Here is a 5,000-nt window from a genome sequence, read left to right as displayed (position 1 = left end):
TGTTATTGCTCAATCTCGTGCGGCTAGAAGCCGCCTGTCCCTCTAAGAAGAAAAGTAATCGCTGACAGCACGAAGGATGTCACGCGACTAGTTAGCAGGCTAGAGTCTCGTTCGTTATCGGAATTAACCAGACAAATCGCTCCACCAACTAAGAACGGCCATGCACCACCACCCACCGAATCAAGAAAGAGCTATCAATCTGTCAATCCTTCCGGTGTCCGGGCCTGGTGAGGTTTCCCGTGTTGAGTCAAATTAAGCCGCAGGCTCCACTCCTGGTGGTGCCCTTCCGTCAATTCCTTTAAGTTTCAGCTTTGCAACCATACTTCCCCCGGAACCCAAAAGCTTTGGTTTCCCGGAGGCTGCCCGCCGAGTCATCGGAGGAACTGCGGCGGATCGCTGGCTGGCATCGTTTATGGTTAGAACTAGGGCGGTATCTGATCGCCTTCGAACCTCTAACTTTCGTTCTTGATTAATGAAAACATACTTGGCAAATGCTTTCGCTTCTGTTCGTCTTGCGACGATCCAAGAATTTCACCTCTAACGTCGCAATACGAATGCCCCCGCCTGTCCCTATTAATCATTACCTCGGGTTCCGAAAACCAACAAAATAGAACCGAGGTCCTATTCCATTATTCCATGCACACAGTATTCAGGCGGGCTTGCCTGCTTTAAGCACTCTAATTTGTTCAAAGTAAACGTGCCGGCCCACCGAGACACTCAATAAAGAGCACCCTGGTAGGATTTCAACGGGGTCCGCCTCGGGACGCACGAGCACGCACGGGGCGGTCGCACGCCTTCGGCTCGCCCCACCGGCAGGACGTCCCACGATACATGCCAGTTAAACACCGACGGGCGGTGAACCAACAGCGTGGGACACAAATCCAACTACGAGCTTTTTAACCGCAACAACTTTAATATACGCTATTGGAGCTGGAATTACCGCGGCTGCTGGCACCAGACTTGCCCTCCAATAGATACTCGTTAAAGGATTTAAAGTGTACTCATTCCGATTACGGGGCCTCGGATGAGTCCCGTATCGTTATTTTTCGTCACTACCTCCCCGTGCCGGGAGTGGGTAATTTGCGCGCCTGCTGCCTTCCTTGGATGTGGTAGCCGTTTCTCAGGCTCCCTCTCCGGAATCGAACCCTGATTCCCCGTTACCCGTTACAACCATGGTAGGCGCAGAACCTACCATCGACAGTTGATAAGGCAGACATTTGAAAGATGCGTCGCCGGTACGAGGACCGTGCGATCAGCCCAAAGTTATTCAGAGTCACCAAGGCAAACGGACCGGACGAGCCGACCGATTGGTTTTGATCTAATAAAAGCGTCCCTTCCATCTCTGGTCGGGACTCTGTTTGCATGTATTAGCTCTAGAATTACCACAGTTATCCAAGTAACGTGGGTACGATCTAAGGAACCATAACTGATTTAATGAGCCATTCGCGGTTTCACCTTAATGCGGCTTGTACTGAGACATGCATGGCTTAATCTTTGAGACAAGCATATGACTACTGGCAGGATCAACCAGGGAGCTGCGTCAACTAGAGCTGAGCAGCCGGCCGCCCGGGAGTGTGTCCCGGGGGCCCGCGCGAACACGCAAGCGTCCGCTCAATCATTCTGCAAACAGGAGGAGGCTGAGCTCCCCTGCACAATACACCTCGAAACCCTCTCAGGTCCCGGCGGCGCGCAGCGCCGTCCCAAGTACTTGGTCGGGTTCGAGAGAGGCGCAATCGCCCGGAGTTAGGCGAGTAGACGCTTTCGGTGCGACCACCCGTGCTCCCAACTGAGCTTGCCGCTGCCGACAGAGGCCCGGGAGCGTGCTGTCGTGGCATTGCCGGCGGGAGACAACACGCGCCACCTACGGTGACCGGCAGCTCCAACGCCAGCGCCACAGAAGGACAAAAGCCCCACTTGGGTGCCGAAGCGAACTCTCCCAGCACAGCGCACGCGCCAACACATCCGCACAGCTGCGATACAAACCACCAGCGAGAACCGCTGGGGCGACCGAGCAGCAGACGGCGTCGCGGCGCCGAGCGCCGGGCGGCAGCGCATCCTCAACGCACACAGTCCTCAATCGGACCAGCACACTGAAGATGTCCACCGCGCTTCGCACCGGGCCCGCGAGGACCTACTTTGGCCGCACGGCGCCGCGCGCAGGGTGCGCCGGCGCGCAGCTGCGACGCCTGCCGCGTCCGTCGGCCGGCGCGCCTGCCACTGGCCGCCCCCACCAGCCGGCTGTAGCGCGTGCGCCCACGCACCGCGCGGCCAGCACGCCGGGAGGCGCCCCCTCACCGGCCGGGGACGGTCCCACCCAGCCACCGCCGCGTATCGCTTCACACCCAGATGCCGTTCAGTTTCGTCGGCATGGTGGGTATCGCTGGAACAACCGGTTAGTACCTCAACCTATCGTCGCCATCACCGATTCACCCCTAGCGAGAACAACCGCACCACAACAGGTTACCATTTGTTCATTTGCGTAACTTCACCAGAAAACGCAGGCGTCCATCGCCATTTGCAACTTCCACGATTATTGCATGCCTGTGTCAGGTGTCACGCCACACTACGTCTGCCCACATACACGCAACAAAATGTGCACGCCTAGACAATACGTGGAAGGTGGCCCCCGTACGTATGCGATGTCCATTGCTCGAACGACTGTCAACCGGCCTCTGTAGCATGTCGCAGATATGGAACGCGGTGCACCATGCCATCACGGTGTGTGAGGAGAGACGACTAGGTCCGAATACATCAACAGACAGCTCATGCTGATCGCCATCCACGGCGTCCGTTCCTCCCACACGTCTCTATGGCGTACCACACTGCAATCCAGCTCTCATAGGGAGACGACACGTAGCTGCGTGCACAATATTTGCACTGTATGGTCCGCCGTTTTTGGGCGCAGTCGTTGTACGGTCACACATGTGCCACGATGTATCATTCAGTACATAAGGACGAATGTGCAGTACAGATTGTGGTTTACGCGTACGACATTAGCGGACAGTTGACACAGGCCGCACCACAACGTAGCCTGAGTACGTCGCATGCGGAGGGCATTGAACATGCAAAGTTCTCACCAACCAGCTTGCGAAGGCAGGGGGCAAGGTGGGGACGTGGGGAGGGGCGGCATGTACGTCCTGCTGCCATCCACATTACAGTGTACAGCAGGAGCATGTGGAAAGTGAGCAAGACTTGCAAGGTGTTTAACATGAAGCGATACACAGGGGAGCGGGGAGTGCGAGTAGCGAACTATATTGCGAGGGTTGCGGGTGGGCAACACTACACTAATTGAACGAGTCGTATAACAATTACAGAGCAGGTTTAGGCGACAACGTGGGTTACGTTAGGCGACAACGTGGGTTAGGTTAAGGCACGACGTGGGTTAGGTTAAGGCACGACATGGGTTAGGTTAAGGCACAACATGGGTTAGGTTAAGGCACAACATGGGTTAGGTTAAGGCACAACATGGGTTAGGTTAAGGCACAACATGGGTTAGGTTAAGGCACAACATGGGTTAGGTTAAGGCACAACATGGGTTAGGTTAAGGCACAACATGGGTTAGGTTAAGGCACAACATGGGTTAGGTTAAGGCACAACATGGGTTAGGTTAAGGCACAACATGGGTTAGGTTAAGGCACAACATGGGTTAGGTTAAGGCACAACATGGGTTAGGTTAAGGCACAACATAGGTTAGGTTAAGGCACAACATAGGTTAGGTTAAGGCACAACATGGGTTAGGTTAAGGCACAACATGGGTTAGGTTAAGGCACAACATGGGTTAGGTTAAGGCACAACATGGGTTAGGTTAAGGCACAACATGGGTTAGGTTAAGGCACAACATGGGTTAGGTTAAGGCACAACATGGGTTAGGTTAAGGCACAACATGGGTTAGGTTAAGGCACAACATGGGTTAGGTTAAGGCACAACATGGGTTAGGTTAAGGCACAACATGGGTTAGGTTAAGGCACAACATGGGTTAGGTTAAGGCACAACATGGGTTAGGTTAAGGCACAACATGGGTTAGGTTAAGGCACAACATGGGTTAGGTTAAGGCACAACATGGGTTAGGTTAAGGCACAACATGGGTTAGGTTAAGGCACAACATGGGTTAGGTTAAGGCACAACATAGGTTAGGTTAAGGCACAACATAGGTTAGGTTAAGGCACAACATAGGTTAGGTTAAGGCACAACATAGGTTAGGTTAAGGCACAACATAGGTTAGGTTAAGGCACAACATAGGTTAGGTTAAGGCACAACATAGGTTAGGTTAAGGCACAACATAGGTTAGGTTAAGGCACAACATAGGTTAGGTTAAGGTACAACATAGGTTAGGTTAAGGTACAACATAGGTTAGGTTAAGGTACAACATAGGTTAGGTTAAGGTACAACATAGGTTAGGTTAAGGTACAACATAGGTTAGGTTAGGTTAGGTTACACGTTGTTGTAAGGAAAGGTGTAGGGGGGGGCGGGGGCGGCAGGTTCGTTGATAGTGATTATAGTAAGTGAATGCTTGTGACATGATCAGATTTGTCACGTCAGGATGCACCTTTGGCTTATTAGAGGCGGCGCTCCAATTCTATGCTTGTGTCAGACCTGTGTCTTTGACTCATGTCATTGTTTGTGCGCTGTGACAGGAGGTACTATTGTGATGTTGGGTGCACCGTTGTATAGGACATGTGTGGGTGTTGGTGCCTGATCTGCGCAATGGTGGATGTCGAAAGGGTGGGATATTGTATTTTCCGCATGGACCTCCTGGTCTGGTTGTGATAGTGTGGATTGTGTAATGTGGCGGAGAGGATGCACTGGATGTTGTTCCATGCTGGTGCTTACATATTGTATGTGCGCCCGTTAGAAGCAGAGAGTGGTGCGTGATCAGAGTGGCTGGCTGACGTGTGGTTCCCATTGTGGGCAGACTCTTTCAGCATGTATACGGACAGTTGTATATATATTCTGTAGTTTGATGGCTCTGCATTGATTACTAATCAGCGCCGTGTGTACGG

At 52.8% G+C, this 5,000-nt stretch overlaps 1 non-coding gene across 1 annotated transcript in view; it reads right to left on the bottom strand.

Annotated features, from left to right (window-relative positions):
- Nucleotides 1–1,534, bottom strand: part of LOC124772359 — a 1,909-nt gene extending 375 nt beyond the window's left edge. The window contains exon 1 of the ribosomal RNA XR_007013980.1: nucleotides 1–1,534. This exon is cut by the window's left edge and continues 375 nt beyond it. This is a non-coding gene — a ribosomal RNA (small subunit ribosomal RNA).
- Between the last annotated feature and the right edge of the window lie 3,466 nt (nucleotides 1,535–5,000).

The sequence above is a fragment of the Schistocerca piceifrons genome, unplaced genomic scaffold, assembly GCF_021461385.2.
Source record: "Schistocerca piceifrons isolate TAMUIC-IGC-003096 unplaced genomic scaffold, iqSchPice1.1 HiC_scaffold_939, whole genome shotgun sequence".
NCBI lineage: Eukaryota > Metazoa > Arthropoda > Insecta > Orthoptera > Acrididae > Schistocerca > Schistocerca piceifrons.
This window is presented reverse-complemented; position numbering and strand designations above follow the sequence as displayed.